General features: G+C 48.7%; 1 long non-coding RNA gene across 1 annotated transcript; it reads left to right on the top strand.

Moving 5' to 3' along the window:
* The first annotated feature begins 6,672 nt into the window (after positions 1-6,672).
* LOC122383269 lies at positions 6,673-9,540 on the top strand. Its single transcript, XR_006256809.1, has 3 exons — positions 6,673-7,663; positions 7,905-8,039; positions 8,721-9,540. It is a non-coding gene; the product is annotated as an uncharacterized LOC122383269 (long non-coding RNA).
* The last annotated feature ends 7,690 nt before the right edge of the window (positions 9,541-17,230 follow it).

Raw genomic sequence — 17,230 nt, 5'->3', positions numbered from 1 at the left:
TAGTAGGTGCACTAGGTGGCAACCGCCTCTGACAGCTTCGTAACATGTTACGAAGGCACCAAAACTACTTCGTAAATGTTCATATATGGTTGTTAAATTCGAAATCAGCTAAAAAAACTAGCCTAGAAAGATGCTGATAAAACTCGAAAAAGTAAACCGAGGTCATCAAAGGTCAATGAACTGACCTGACCTTCTGGTGACCTTGACATCCACCCTAATGCATGGGAGCAGCATCATATCCCATGTTTGAACGCTTGAAACCACGAAAGGACTGCAAACGCGCGGCAAATGCGAGCCGACATACGCCGAATCGCGATTCCGGCCAAACATGGTCTCGAAAAGTAGGTCACAGGTCAAAGGTCATTAGTCAGGGCCATTACATTTTTTAGGGTAGGTGTAAAATTGATTATAACTCGAGGGTACTGAAAGCTTCGTTGCGGTCGGCCGCTTTTTACGCGAGGTATTCGCGAAAAACCGAGGGGGAGTCCGTTCGACCCCCCCCCCCCCTATACGGGGGAGGGTTAACAAGCCAAAACGTTGCTAATTTTTATTTTGATCTGACCTGTGACGTCAACGGTGATCTCGAGGTCAATAAAATTAGGTTTTGCTCGACAGTTTTTCCAGGGCTATCAGACGCCGTTTCAGTTTTGACAATCGGCCCAGTAGTTTCGGAGTTGGAGCGGGGGGGGTTCTATAAATAGCCCCCGCCTCCCCCAGTGGAGTGCGTTACAGAACATACCCCAGTGGGGCGCTGGTTAAGAGTAGAATTTTTGAATTATTGCCAACACTCAACACTGCACCTCATGGCAATTAATTCATTATAGGGCATTTTACCTGAACCAGCCTCTGGCCTAATGTCCCAAATTTGCTAAATTCCTCACCCTACAAATCCCCTGTTCTATTAGATGCTGCCATTTTTTTAAAACAACTTATCTTAAATCCTTGTTTCATCAAACTGGGAGCTAGGTCACGGGACACTGCGAGTCAAGGTGGGAGGGGTAGGAGATAGAGTGTCACTGCAGCACACACAATCAATCTTTCCATTGGTTTATCTTATATCAATGCCTGCTCTTTTCCAGAGCTGGCTTTCGAAGTTCGAACCTTCGGTATATGGCTACCAATGCCCTTGGAGAAGGTGTTGCGTGATAAATCGCTGGAAGGGCGACATTCAACGATTGTGTGAAAAGAGACCGATTGCATTGTGATGATAAAGTGAACTGTAATAATTGTTGTTCATGCGCGTTGTTTGGTTATGTGCAGACGTAACTTTGTTTGTGGCCAAATGCTTTTTATGTGTGAAATATTTCATGTAGGTTACTAGGTAGATGCTTTGGAAAAGTGAAGAGCTGCTTTGTCGACTGCTAGGTAGATACTGTCATGCATGCTGTTGTGCATCAGTAAGTGGCTGTCGTAATGATAAACAAATTTGGCATGGATAGGCTAAAGCACAGCATATGAAGCATGCTGGTTGATGACTAGTAAGATCCTGTTAACCGACTGGTAATATCACAATAAATGTCACATAGTAAACTATTGTTTTACGATGGTTGGCCAGCAAAGCAAAGCTGGTATCCAGATGACAAAAGGATGGTTTTACCATGATAAGTCATTAGTAAGCATTACCAGGGAGTAGCTAACGATAGTAAAGTCCTAGTTTCGTGCTAGTATCACGTGGGTTTTTGGGCATGGTATGACGACATATAGTTACCGTGTTAATACCATGGTAATTTTTACTGGCATTGGTATTCACATGGTTTTACATTCATATTAGGCCTAGTATTTGGGTCGTAAGTTAGTTTACCATAGGTAAGAGGCTGTTCAAAATATGACCACCACTCGAAAACTAACTAGGGTGGTATTTTTCTTAGTAGGCGGTACCAGGATAATACTAGCGTTAGTAGAGCTTTGGTTTCTTATTAGTTATGCTTTAGTTTCAAGGTAGTATGATGAAAAAATATTACCGTACTAAGACCATGGTATTTTGATGAGCATTGGTAGTTGCATAGTATTCCTTTGATATTGGGCCTAGTATTTGGATCGTAAACTGGTTTACCATAAGTAAAAGGCTGTTCAAAATATGACCACCACCCAAAAACTAACTAGGGTGGTATTTTTTTCTTTCAGTGTGTGTGCACCTTTATCAGCTGTACGTGTGGGTACACGCACCTGTTGCCTGGCCTGGCGTCAGCACCCCCCCCCCCTCCCCCTCCCTCGCTACCCCTACCGTCGAGACGGCAGACACACAGGTATACCGGCCGGGGGACGAGATCATTGCGGGGGCAGCGACCGGAACAGGCGATATTTTTATACAGAACCATCATAGAAGATAGTAACATACAGAACCAATCTGGAGGAACTTTGAAATAAGTCGAGATCAAAGTAATAAAGTTTTCTTTTGAATAAGCTAATTCTAAAGCGACGGGGGCAAACGTTGCGTTTCTTAGAAATATACACAGACTAATGAGCACCACATGTGTACCTACTGGTATGACAGAACCGTACTGCGGTGAAAGTATTTACACAAAAAAAGATCAATAAAAAGTTAAAGTGAACGGTTATCATGTTTCGTGCCGTACCCAACTTCAAGCGTCGGCCGTCGATCTAAAATTAATTAAAAAAAACAACAACAAATAACCATGCATTTTCGGCAGTGACATTTATGACTACTGCCTCCGATTTACGTGACTTGTGGATCATGAAAAAACATCATTAGGTGCTTTACAATCCGCATCAATCATTTGATAATTCATATCGAGTTATTCATTTTATTAGAATGCAGACTAAATTATCGATATCATAACCCTCGCCGCCGGTTGATGCAGCCCCCCTAAGGTTTTTCGCAAATAGCGTAAAAACGGTGACACATAGCGCCGCCAAGTTTGGCATGCCCTCTGGGACAGTCTTTTGGCACCTTTCCTGAAAATTATAGGTCTCTGTCATTTCAGGTCAGGTCACTCACCAAAACCGGTACAATGTCTTTATTACATTTATATAGGGATTTTTTTTACATTTATACTCCCAAAAAAAAACAAAACAAATATTGACTTAGAGCAATCAAATTTGCACAGTGGCGAGATCTTCTAAGAGCCCACTTACCCTGTAAATAAGCCGTCCGTGTTATGGAAAAGGCCCTGGCCCCTGGCCTGGCGAGGGATACGGCAAACAAGTCATATGAGTAGGTTTCAAATTAACCCGCGCCCCAGTGGCGGTCTCAGCCAACTTCGCCCTAGTGAGGGGGGGCATATGTTACCACCCACCTCTAACTCAAAAACTAAGAGGGCTAGAAAGACGCAGTAAAAAGCAGTCGATAGCTCTCAATGCGTACGTTTGAAAGTATTTCAGTCATTTTTCACCTTAGAGCAATATTGGGGTCACCAGAGGTCATCAAAGGTCAAAATTTGCCAATTGTCATTATATTTTTCAGAAAACATGCCGCTATCTCAGGAACTATGGTAGCTAGAATAACGCAGGGAAAAGCAATCGATAGCTTTTGAACTCTTCTTTTGAAAAGGTCATTATCAATATTGACCTCAGGTCAACGGTTTGGCCTCCAGAGGGCAAAAAGTCCAAAAATAGCTGTTTTAACGAAAAGTGTTTTTCGACAATAACTTTCGACTACAAAAAGCCACGACATTTATATTGCCAGAATCGTGTTCCTCTCGCCAAGACGCGTCGAATGAACTATAATTTGACCTTGAAAGGTCAAGTTGAAAATTTGACCTCAGGTCAAGGTCATGACCTTACCGGAAAAGGTCATGTTGCATATCAGTCGATGCGTCTCAACAAGGCAAACACAATGAGACCATCCCCAGCGTTCTATCTCTTTCCAATCGCGAGTTATTGGCAAAAAACTGTTTGTAGCCTCAAGTGACCTCGGATGACCTGTCTAGAGGCTATCAGCAAAAATGACACCTTGGTCATCACGAGTGGACCAAATCATTGTGATTCTGAAATATTTGGACTGTTCCGATGCGTACACACGGATCTAGAGGCATTTTCATTTTTCTCCATTGACTTGTAATGGAAAGGTTTCGCCACTGACCTGACCTTAGGTCACGGATATAAAAAATCCGAGATATACAACTTGTAGGCGCCCATAACAGCATGCAATCCACCAAGTTTGAAACCTTTCTGACAAACACTGCAGGCTGGACATGATTGCAAACTTTTTTAAGGCTTGGTCAGTTAACTTGACCTCGTGACCTGACCTGACATGACCTGGGGTCAAAAATTTCACACATTGTCCAAAATTGATGTACCAAAAGCTACCCCAAGCGGCGCGGCGCTACGCGCCGCGGTTTTTTATTCACACGCAAAAAACGCGACAGGGTGGTAACATATGCCCCCCCCCCCACTGGGGCGAAGGTTAAGGATCCATCATGGCACGAGTATTCGATTGGAGCACATATAAGATTTTAGCTTTAAACGTTTAGCTATTTAGGCGCATAACTATTTAAGCCTTGCGGAATTAAGTACGCTACATAAGCTCACGATGAGATTCATTATCTAGACAGAAGTCTCGCATCATCTATTCCAATCCCTTTTCCATTATCTTGGCCTTATCGTTGGACCGATATTGCTCAATTATATATCATATATGTACCTATAGCGAGCCTGGAACACACTGAGCCGATCTGCCACAGCTAGCCTAACAATATCGGATTGTTGCACCAACTGCAGGGAGCAGAGCTTTTCCAGGACATGCGATTTATCGTTCCAAGCTGCACTATTGATGTTTGTCGCGATGTTCTCAGAAATGAGACGAGTGACGCGGCGACGAGGATGTGCCCACATCCTGGATTGTAGCTCCCAGATCAGGAACTCGGGCTGGATGGGCACCGTCAATAACTAGGTATTACTGGTGTCAGAGAGCCACAATCAGCTGTGCAAAAATAATATCCCGTCTTCTCTGGCTCTCTCCCACTCTGTTCCTCTCTATCTCCCTCTCCTTCTCTCATCAAATCACCTTTCTTCATTCGCTCGCGCCGGCAGAGCTCATCATTCATCGAGACCATTCATCACTGACCGTTACAATTGTGTCGAGCGTTCGTGATCCGGCTAATCTTCCACCAAGGGTCACAACTCACATCTTTATCCATTCGCCCTACCCCATCTATCTGTTCTGTGGAGGGTCATTACCCCGTCCTCTGGCCCGACTGAGACGCAGTTGTCGCTCGCTGCCGTTAGTTTGTATACTCCCCTCAGCCGGGGGGGGGGGGGATGGGCGTTTCTGGGTCGCGCTGATCGTCAGGGCGTCTGTGTTGTGGTGTTCAGGGGCCCCGGCGGGGGGAGGGGGAGGCGGCGGCGCGTGACTGGCTGCCACCGAGCCCCAGCGCCCCTCCCCCCCCCCCCCCGTCCAGCCCAAGGTCAGCGGGCCTCCCGGCGGCGCTAAGTGTTGGGCTGACGCGGGGGCACCTTGCTGAGAGCGCCGCCATGCTCCCTGACTGCCGGCGGGCCGTTCCCAGAACCGGCGCTAAGTCGGCCGGCTGCACGGCTGCACGGCTGCACAGTGTACAGCTGCAGCTCACGGCAGCGACTGGAATAGCTTCGTCCGCCGGCGCAGGGAGGGCAGTCCGCTCCGCCGGCGGCACGGCAGTGCGGCTCGCAGCTCCCGCAGCTGCTGCGGTGCTGGCCGCAGCTCCCGCAGCTGCTGCGCGGCGGTGCGGTCATCGCCGCCGGAACCCATGACGGCGCAGCTCGCCGCGGCTTCGTGACGGCACGGCGCCGCGTGGCGGGCTTCGGCGGTCGGCTGGGGCTGGGCTCACGCAGCCGGCGTCCCCAAGGTCAACCGGCGCCCGGGGCCGACTCCCGAATATGGCGGCGCCGGCTCGCTGCAGTCGATGTGCCACGTGGCCGCCGGTGCTGCCCCCACCTGGCGATGGCGGCCGGTGACAACAGGCCGCCATGGGCGATGCAAAACAAAACAATGCATGGCACGGCACGGCACGGCACGGCATCGGAGGCGACACGACGCGGCGGTGTCACAGAGTACTGACGGACAGAGGTGGAAGGCTCCAGGGGCGCACAGTACTAGGAGGGGTCACGCCAGAGGCATCTTTTGGAGGGGCCCTGAACCGACGGTGGCAACAATAAGGTCATTTTCTTTCCTGAAGTTTTGAGCAATAGTTATCACTTTTATTAATGCTACCAGCCTATTGGAATGAAGTGTATTAACCATATCAGTCTATTTATAGGTACCTACCCAGCCAGCAATTCGGTTGGGGAAGGTGCGGGGACAGTGTTGGGGAAAGCTTGGGGAGAACGTACAATTCCCCTATCGGATCGGGGAACGGTCCGTGTTCCCCATCCCTTCCCCGACTGTATCGGTAATATGTTCAAAAGACATGGGGAAATCACACCGATCCCCGTACGGGGAAAGAGCAGCATTCCCCAATCAAACCCCACTGTTGGGGTTCGGTCGGGTAAAAGATCAGATTCCCCGTACGGGGAAGGGTGCGTTATCCCCGACCCATTTTCAAGAACAGTTTGATTGGGGAAAAGTAGGGGAACTGTTGAAATTCCCCGCTCGGGATTTTACACTTAATCCCCAGACGAATCCCAACCGCCAGTAGGACGTCTTGAGATCGACTTCCAGCATGTAATATTCAATAAAGAAAAATTGAATCTTGGGAATGTTAAAAGCAGTCTAAGGAGCAGTTCTAGAGCTATAGGCTCATGCATCGATTGAAGGGAGATATAATAAATAAAAAATATAACGATATAACGATTTTTTATAATCGTTTTCATGACAGGTGATCTGGCGAATGCATCAAACAGTGACCAAATTTGCACCAAATCTCCTTTTCATATCTTCATATCATATAGGTACCTATTTATTTCAGTGTTTTAATCGAAAATAATGTCTGATAATTTTATCAAATCGGCACCGTATCTGGACCAAATGTCTACCAATTGTGTACCAGTTACCTATCATGAAAACGGTTATTCGCAGACATTTGATTGTAGACATTGGATCTATGTAATTTTCGACCTAAAAGAGAGGAAAAGCCGTCTTGGTTTACGGGGCCTGCTAAGCCGTGTGGATGAGGACACGCATACGCCATTACTTTGAACGAACGTTGGTGCCCTTATTTCATGAGGTAAAAACAACTTTGACAACTTTCAGGATCTATGTTTCTTCTCGCACTGCTGTGGCATAAACATTACGTTTTCTTTCTTCTGTCATCACTCATCGCATTGAAATTACAAAAGCATCAAAATTTCAACAACACACTGCTTACGACTTAGAAGTGTCGCCTCAACGCAGCGAGGGGAGGGGAGGGAGGGGTAGCAACGGCCGGCCGCCGTCGGTTCCGTCCGCACATCTGGTTGAGGGGCGTCTCCTGTCGCCATCTGTCATCGTGAATGGGGCCGTGCTGACGCGTCAGACGGGACGAACGGGGGAAGTCGGTCCAGAGTCACTGCGCCGCGCGGTTGTGTGAGCAAGCCGTGGGCTAGGTACCGCTCCAGGTCAGACAATGGTTGGCACTGAAGAGTGCGGTGACACTACAGAGCTGTGAACGAAGACGGTGAACGGCGAGATGTGGTGACCGCTTGACTGACCTGTGCCCAAAGTCGTGATCTACCGCTGGGGTCAGTGCATGAGAAGCTGGACTCGGCAACAACGGAGGACGCAGATCGACGAGGAAGATATGCTGTGTTGGTAATGAACTAAAGCACTTAATTGTAACGAATCATGATAGATATAAAATGACGATGATACTAACTCAAATTTATTGTAAAAGACAAAGCTTCCGATACACACAATATCTTGATCACTGTCTAGGGTATGCAGAATATGACGTAAAAATGACTGAGGTCATCAACCTCCGTCTGAGATTATCCTTAAATTGCCCGTACAATATAATGTCATCAGCCTAATGCTTTATCTGCTTCTGTTCTAGAGGGACGTCTGCCGGTTACGACCGGAAGGCTTCCGACGGACTTGGCAGAACCCACAACAGCAGTATGAACCCGGCGTGGAGTTAATGCGTAATTGCTCGCATGAGCAACCGAAGAGCGACTTCCAGGCGAAGCTGGTAAGCAGTTTATGGGGGTGGGGGTTAGCTTAGAGCTGTTGAACAACCTGTCCTTCACCCAAGTCTAAAGGCTGAGACACACTCTTTCTACAGCCAGAAAGTCTCATGCGAGAGCCCATTAATTAAATACATGAAATCACGATCGCTTACAGGGATGCGCGAACGATTGACGCGATTGTAATAAATACATGTATTTGAATAGGCTTTCGCATTCCATTTTTTTTTTTTTGTCTTCGGAAAGAGCCTGTTTCAGCAGCTCTACTAGACAGCTCTGTTTGTGAAAGGAACTTCATTGTTATCTTGATAAACTAGCAACCGATTTTAATTGTCAAACGGCGTTCATTTATCTGTCAAGTGCTTTCGCGAGGAACTTCGTAAGGCGTAATATAGACGTAAAACATTTATTACCTAATGACTTTCCTGGAATGAAAAATGTTTAGAAGTACAAATTTAATTATTGAATTTTTATTTCCTCTTTTAATTAACTATTCAAAGTATATCACATTCATTTTTAAGCACTTTTCGTGGGAAAAAGCTATAAATAAGTGTAATTTCATAAAATGGCATTCAACATGTTTTAGCATAAGCTGAAGTTTCCATAAAAGGACATTTCATGTAGTAGCTAGCTGTAAAACCTTATTGATATACCTACAAGTGCACATTATTTGTTTTTGTCCACAGCCGCAGAATTCCTGGAGATGCGCTGGGACATGGATCTATAGCAAGGTGGCTCTCAGCGGCAGCTGACCGCTGAGATGTGTCTGAAACAGCCAGAAGGAGCGTTACCGGGCTTGGGCGGTCCGGTCGATCGACGATCACTTTGACTTGTTTTGCAACATAAATATTTTTATTCCGTTCTTCTTGTTCCATTGTGTTTCATCATTATTATTGTTGCTAAATACGTTAAGTACTTCTCGTTTAGCAAGCGGCGCCATGATTTAAGTGCGTAGCACTTTTGCGCCAATTGCATACTTTATTTGTTATATTCATCTGTTTGTTATTGAATAAATGGTCTCTCTCTCTCTCTCTCAAGGAAGACTCGAGTTGTGGATCCAGGGCACTACTGAACGGAAGGCCGGACCAGCTGCATAGGGAGACTACAGAAAAGCCGTCGTTCTCAATCTGCTGAACAGACTCCTACTGCAGAGGATCAACTGGGGTTCGACGTGTTAGAACTGGGGTTAGACCGGTTACCAGTGCTCGTGTTCGTCACCTGTTGTTTGTCACTGCTGCGCTGCTGCTGTAATGTTTGCCACCTGCTAAGCGTTCACAATGTATTTTAAGTGAATAATAACTTTTTTTATTGTTTGTCTTGATTTGTAACGAGTATATCAGTTATCAAGCATGTTAACCTTTCATCAAATGAAGGACTCCACATAAAAATAGTATAGGCTGTGGTGGTACAGACACATACCATGCTTGGCCGACTGTTGTGTATTGATCTAGTCGTTGAAGCGTCCTGAAAGTCTGGAAATAAACAGGCATGGCCAAATGGATTGGTTCTAATTATTTTCCTGTGTGGTTTTATCGTTTCTCTATTGCGGGGAAACAAGTGGACAATTTTGTTTGTATGTAAACAAGTATGTTTATACAAATATTTGTATGTTTACAGACAAAATAAATAGTCATTGTCAATTTTAATGGGACCCGATTTGTTTCCCAGTGCGGTTTATTACTGGCTTCTCCGTACGGGGAAAAAAAAGCAGACAAGGCAGTAGGGCCATTGCCAAGTCGGGGAACGGCCGGGGCTCGCGCGGGGAAAAGGTCTGGGAACGTTAGGGGAAAATCACGGTTTCCCCGATCGGGGAAGGTCTCCAGCAAGTATAAACCCGTATAGCCGGGTGGGGGAATGTGCGGGGCTCGCACAGGATCTTCTTGGGGAAAATGTTCGATAACCCCGTACGGGGAACCGACCTTAACAACGGGTTTTAACCATAGTCGGCGCGGGGGTAGCCTGGGGGACGTTTGGGGAACGCTTGGGCAGTTATACCGTTTCCCCGTACGAATCCCGCACAAAGTTCCCCGTACAAAGTGTCTCAAATCCCAAGCGAACGCTCCGTTTTCCCCAAGAGAACGGTTGGGGTTTCCCCGAGCCTGCCCCAAGCTCGCCATAGGCCTTCCCCGTACGGGGAAAGCTCCGATTTGCTGGCTGGGTAATACATTTTGATACCTACTAGGTAGCCGCTACAGCCTGTTATCTATCGTACTGTTTTGCACAGTTGAGAGAGATCGCTAGATGTGTCTGAAAAAGAAATTAATTTCAACTTTTTACTGATACCTATATTGTGCGTTCTTTCTTGCTTTTTTTTAACAAAGCATAGGTTTTTAAATGACAGCACCTGTAAGCAATATAATTGTAATCGATGTGTTACCGTGACCCGTGACTTATGTGAGCGAGCCGTTAGGTTTCTGCCACCGCAGCACAGTATCAGTTTGTGACACTCGTTAGTTCGCTGCTCGGTATGTACAGTGGAAGGCACTGCACCACACGGCGCTATTGGCCGCCAGGCAGCGGTTGCACTGAGCCGAGACCTGGCCGTTGCCGGGGCGGCCCTTCATAGCCCCGGCCCGCCGGCCCCAGTAGGTAATTGTGGGCCTACCGTTCCGGCGCGGCGCTCTCACGCGCTGAATGGGCTATATTGAGTCGGCAGCTCGGCAACTAGCGACACAACCGCAGGCTCTGCATATAATAAGGTTTGTTATATAAACCTTATGGTTGTCGCTTAAATTAGCCACTGGAGCCCTACTCCCAATGAATGTCAAAGTGACGTTCGTGTATAACAGCAAACATACTCAGCAACATATCTTTGGCCAACGAAGAGCAGAAGTTGTTGGCTACAGTTCAAACGTCTGTTGTCTGCCTCATATTGTTATAAATATGATCACCAAATCGGAAAGGTTATTAAAAGCAATACAAAGCTACAAGGGGAGATGCTTTGTTGATCAAGTTATATTCCGCACTTTTTGCGCGCAAATTTTAATGCTCATGTTTTGAGCGGAGCATCTGCCACCTGAATTTTACCGGTCGAATGCCAAGGAATTCAAATAATTATGTTAACAACATAATCTTTCGTGAGGACTCGCCAATATACCTACACACTTGCGCGAGAAAATCGCCACTGTAACGGTCGAAAGGACCGGCAGAGTGGTTAGTTGTGTTTTCATTCAAATGTTATGTTGACATCGATGCATGTCATTGCCATCCATTTAGGTGCTACTGTCTATGCTGAAATTGTTACGATCGTACAATCAATTTGTTATTTGAAATTGAATATGTTACAAACGAAGTCCGTATGGTGCATTCGTTGTATCTCACGAGAATATCAGCAATTGTTTTGCATTCAATATCAGACCGGCCCGATGACCTTCATGTCTCAATGAGAAATGCAGCTCCACTGACTCGCTACTTCATTCGCCAGCGCTGGCCTTCTATGTTAGCTTCGGTAGGCCCGAGTGTTTATTGGTAATTTACGAGCTGAAACAAATCGATGAACCGCCGTGAGGCAAACAATGCAGTTTGAGTGGCCTGGCATTCGCCAAGAGAGCGTAGTTTTGGTAATGTTTACTGTGTATACCTATGCTTCAGAGAAAACGACACCAATTTCGAATTTCATAACCAAATGCTTTCATTTTGGTGCCTCGAGCTAGTTTAGGCCGCCTACACGACACTGGTGGGTCCAAGTCCAACCAGGGATTACGAAGGGGATAGCGGTGGTCTGCAGTGTTCATAGAGCAATGTTAAAAGTCGAGCTTTTTATGAGGCCATCAGCCATGGTTTTGTGATGTGCCTCCTAATCCCATGCGCTCGCCAATGCTACGGGTCTGGATGTCGGACTTATTTCTTAGCTATCTAAAAATAGTTTCAATTTCCTTTTTAACGATTCAGAAATAATAGCATGAATAAAAACATAAAATATTTAACGGGCACTTCATGCAGGCACTCGTAAGCCTTATAATGCGCTGCGTATATTTTACAGTATGTTTACATTAAGTTGTCACTATATATTTAGAGCATAGGCAGCCTACATTTATCTTCTTTAAAAATTTAAGAACAATATGAGACATAAGAGGTAAGTACGAACAGTGCAGTGCCGAAACACTTCAATCAATTCATGAATATATACCTAAATCTGCGTAAATGTGAGCGGATGGACAGGAAAAACTGCTCGGTGCCCCAAGAAACAAGGTTCACTGAAGTGAAGACCGACGCTGACTAGTCGATATGAAAAAGTAAGTTAAATCTGCATGAATATGAACACATTGTCAAATGCCTCCCAGAATGCAAGGCTCAACATTTTACGCTTCCTTAGTTCACCGCTGTGTGTAGTGCGGTACAGCATAACCTACAGGCGGGATACTGTGCCGCATAGCACGGGCGTCCTGCGGCACAGTATACCATTCAGTGAAACCCGCCCGACCAACGGCTGATGTTATATTCTTTAGTTATACCTACTCTTAAGTGCCTTATTATATTACAGCATCAGCCGAAATGCCTTCATGGCGCGCCCACGCCGGCAGTGGCGGATCCAAGGGGGTGGGGTCACATGGGTCATGGCCCCCCCTTGAGGCCCGGGCCCAAAGACCTGCCAGGGGCACCACCGGCCTATCAGGGGTATCACAGTCCTGACAGGGGCACCACAGGACCGCCAGGGGCACCACAGGCCTAGCAGGGACACCACGGGCCTGGTGCCCCTGGGCCCTGACAGGACTGTAACACCCCTGACAAGCCTGATGTGTCCCCGGCAGGCACGTGGTGCCCCTGACAGACCTGAGGCGCTCCTGCAAGGCCGGTGGTGCCCCTGGCAGGCCTGTGGTGTCCATGGCAGGCCTGTGGTGCCCTTGCTAGGCCTCTGGTGCCCCTGACAGGCCTGTAATGCCCCCTGGAAGGACTGTGGTGCCCCTGGGCCCTGACAAGCCTGAGGTGCCCCTGACAGGCCAGTGGTGCCCTTGCTAGGCCTGTGGTGCCCCTGGCAGGCCTCTCGTGCCCCTGACAGGCTTGCGGTGCCCTTGGAAGGACTATGGTGTCCCTGGGCCCTGACAAGCCTGAGGTGCCCCTGACAGGCCCGTGGTGCCCTTGTTAGACCTGTGGTGCCCCTGGCAGGCCTCTGGTGCCCTTGCTAGGCCGCTGGTACCCCTGCGCCCGGAGAGGACTGGTGCCCCTGAAAAGTTTGAAGTGCCCCTCGGCAGGCCCGTGGTGCCCCTGACAGGCCCAAGGTGCCCCTGCGAGGCTGGTGGTGCCCCTGGCAGACCTCTGGTGCCCCTGGCAGGTCTGTGGTGCCCCTGGCAGGTCTGTGGCGCCCCTGGCAGACCTGTGTTGACTGGTGCCCCTGCTAGGTCGCTGGTGCCCCTCACAGACCTGTGGTGCCCCTTGGCCTTGACAAGCCTGAGATGCCTGGCTATGACAGGCTCGTGGTGCCCCTGTTAGACCATTGGTGCCCTTGCTAGGCCTGTAGTGCCCCTGGCAGGCCTCTAGTGCCCCTGCTACCCCTGCGCCCGGAGAGGACTATGGTGCACCTGAAAAGCCTGAAGTGCCTCTCGACAGGCCCGTGGTGCCCCTGGGCCCTGACAGGCCCAAGTTACCCCTGCGAGGTCGGTGGTGCTCCTGGCAGGCCTCTGGTGCCCCTGGCAGGTCTGTGGTGCCCCTGGCAGGCCTGTGTTGACTGGTGCCCCTGCTAGGCCGCTGGTGCCCCTCACAGGCCTGCGGTGCCCCTGGAAGGACTGTGGTGCCCCTGCCCCTATGGGTGCTCATGGGCCCAACAGGCCCGTTGTGCCCCTGACAGGCCTGCCGTGTATACTTGCTAGACCTGTGGTGCCCCTGCTTCCTGGCAGGCCTGTGGTGCCCCTGGCGGGCCTGTGGCGCCCCTACAAGGCCGTAAGTGCCCCTGACAGGTTTGTGGTATCCCTGGAAGGACTTTGGTGCCCCTGACAAGCCTGAAGTGTCAAGGACAGACCCTTTAGACGCCAGTGTCAAGTTCGTCGGACTGACAACGATTTGCTTACCTGATAACGTTCCTGGTAAGTACTCACTACTCAGCGTCCACAACATATTTACACATAGCACATTCATATACAGGGTGATCCAAAAAAAATTGGAACCGCTAACTTAAAATGTCTGTAAGTCAGAAAATTTTCACTTTATTGATAAGTTGCAAACACCATTAGAAAGAGCGTTCAATTCCCTATAAAACCAAGTTGATTGTACTTACTTATCATTATAAATATTGCCCTAGACATATGCCTATAAAATTTGTGTCACGAAACTCAGTGAAACGGTTTTGAACGTTATGCGCAAATCAGTGATTGACGGTTTGCTGTTCTGACCATGTCGCTTGTTGGAGGTTCATGAATGAAATAGCTCATTCACGTGCTATTGTAAGGAAAGGAAAGGCTGACGGCCTGCTGGGACCAGTTGTCCCAGAGACTGCTGGCCCGCGCGGTCGGAGCTGTCCCCAAGCAACTGCAGGCCTGCGTGACGGCCCACGGAGCTCGGGTTGAGCACATGCTGGGATGAATAGCGGAAGCTAGGACGCGTGTATATGTGTGCTTCTGTTAAACTTTTATGAAATAAAATTGAATTTGGATGTGGTGTTATTCGCAAAAAGACAACAGAAAGAGTGCTAGCGGATTTCAGCGCATTGTTAACATTTGGCGATTTCGTTTCACTCAGTTTTCTGACGCTCATTCCAAAAGCTAATAGTGTGCCAATGCTTTACAACATACATGCATCAATTTGACGTGATTTTATGGAGGATTTAATGCTCTTTCTAATGGTGTTCGCAATTTGTCAATAAAGTGAATGCTTTCGGACTTATAGACATTTTAAGTTAGGGGTTCCAATTTTTTGGATCACTCTGTATACTTGCTTTCAATTGGTAAAAGTGGTTGTGGCTAAGAGTTGATACTGACTAAAAAAAAAAAAAACTGAAAATGGGGGCACCACCAAAATGAAGTGGACGAAATCCGTTGAGTTTTTAATTTTGGGTATAGGTAGGGGCACCACTTCGATTCATGACCCTCCCCTTGGAGTTTTCCTGGATCCGCCCCTGCACGCCGGACAGTAAACACAGCCTCACTTTGCATTTCAATTTTCAGATCTGGATCGTCATAAGAGTGCTTATGCAAGAAAGGATCACCTTCAGGATCATCCATGGAATTTCACCGGTTATATAACCGAGTGGTGTCGGCAAGGCCGAGGCCATCACCCATTGCAATAATTTAGAATGTCTATCCTATGCACTATGCAGTGCCCCATTTGCACGGAACAATGCCGCGCGAAATGGCGAGGAACGGATGACCGAATGCCGATGTGAAGCGGGTCTGCCTTCTCTGGTGAGCCGATACTATTCCTGACTCTCGAGAGATGTCCGGAACAAAGTCATTTCACATTGCATTTATTTCGCTCTTATCTCGGTATGATGAAACCGTTTTGTATTCTGTATTCTGTATTCTGTATCTATTAGATCGCCAACAGGCCCATCGCCCTTTTACTGACGAAGTCAGTTACACACAAGCAATACACAAGATGACAGTACCTACATAAGAATAAACGTTCGATAAAACAAGATCGATAAAAGTAAAGCACGTGAGTATGATGTAAAAGATCACATGAAAGTGCCTTGGGTAATTGTGAAGCCGATAGCGCGTGTTTTAAATGAGTATGAACTACCAGTAAAGAAATATTTACATATAGCAGCCTCAGGTAGGCACCTGGGCAAGTGCACTTTCAATGAAGATTCCCAAAATTATTTTACCTAACCAGCAATGCGTTGAATGATCGAGCCGGCCTGGGTGAGGTGGGTAGGTCTGGGTAAGTACCCGCTACCCAGGTGACTGGCTGGTTGACTGCGGGCTGACCACGGGCCAGTGCAGAGTGGGTGGAGTCTCATGATCTCCCGGCTGACGCTCTGCTGACTCAGCCCAGGCCCCGCCCACCCGCGCCGGAAGACGACGCCACTGGTATTCCACTACCGCCCAAGGTCAAACTCGTTTATGACCCGAGAGAGCCGACTGGTTAGCCGCACCCTTTCCCCTCCCCGCCATCCCCAAACACCTGGGTTCAAAGCCCGGCCACTCCGCGTCGCTTTTGCGCAGCAGCGCGACCGGGCGGGCCGGCGGGCGACGGGCCGGCGCGGCGGCCACCAGATGGCACCAGGCCGTCGGCGCTGCGCAGATCGGCGCCGTCGGCAGCCGCGGGTGGTGCTGCGTTGTCGCGTCGGTCGGGTTGGTGCGCCACAGATGACCGCAGAGCCGACCTCTGTCGACGTGGTCCGACGGCCGAGGGCGGGGGGCGGGGCGAGGGACCGCCCACTGAGACCGACCCACGGCGGCCGCGACGCACCGCGGCGGGCTGCTCCCGGGAACTGGCTGCTGGGGCCACCCGAGAGGCGTGAATGGTCCCTACTGGGAACCATGGCCGTCCCAATGGCAGCGTGCCGGGCCGGGCTGTGGAACAATGGGAGCGGCGTGTCATGACGTCGCGACACATAGCAGCGCGGGGGTGACATGCAGCCACACATAGCCATAGGCACGGCTGGCAGGGCGAGGGAAGATAGAAAAGGAGAGGCAGAAGGGAAGGCAGGGACTGGGTCAGATACGAGGTGCATGAATTACACTTACTTATACCGTATTAGCACCGGCGGCACTCATTCATCGAGACCTATGAAACGTTGTTGGAAACAATGTGCTTAAAGTTAACGTTAAAAGGTGTTGTTTTTACTTTTTAAAGCGTAGCGCCTTCGAGTTACACACCGACTGTGAAATCGTTCGGAACTATTTGGTTCAAAACTACATGGAGAACGTTCTCCCTTCATTGTTGAAGCGAATTGTAAATGTCAGGTTCGCGAAAACAATGTCAACTATATCGTACTGGCAACTATTAGCCGAGTGAGAATGCACCGTGCACATAACTTCCCATTCCCCGCGAGCAATAAAGAACCTGTGCCGGGTGGCTGAGTCGGCAACTTCGCCCCTATTTTAATACAGGCGGAAGTCATAAGGGAGAGTGGACGGCTTCCTTCCTGACTAGCGCTGACCTCCACCAGGCTCTGCACTGAGGACGGAGGCTGCTGGAGCGGTGACCTGTACCTACTGAGGTTGGATCTTACGGGGGCCGCGGTCTGCACTGTACGGGATCGGAGACTAGCACTAATCTTATGCCGCGCGAAATGGCGAGGAACGGATGACTGAATGCC

The sequence above is a fragment of the Amphibalanus amphitrite genome, unplaced genomic scaffold, assembly GCF_019059575.1.
Source record: "Amphibalanus amphitrite isolate SeventyFive unplaced genomic scaffold, NRLGWU_Aamphi_draft 000159F_arrow, whole genome shotgun sequence".
Classification (NCBI taxonomy): domain Eukaryota; kingdom Metazoa; phylum Arthropoda; class Thecostraca; order Balanomorpha; family Balanidae; genus Amphibalanus; species Amphibalanus amphitrite.
The sequence above is the reverse complement of the archived record's forward strand: the minus strand, read 5'-3'. Positions and strand labels throughout refer to the sequence as shown.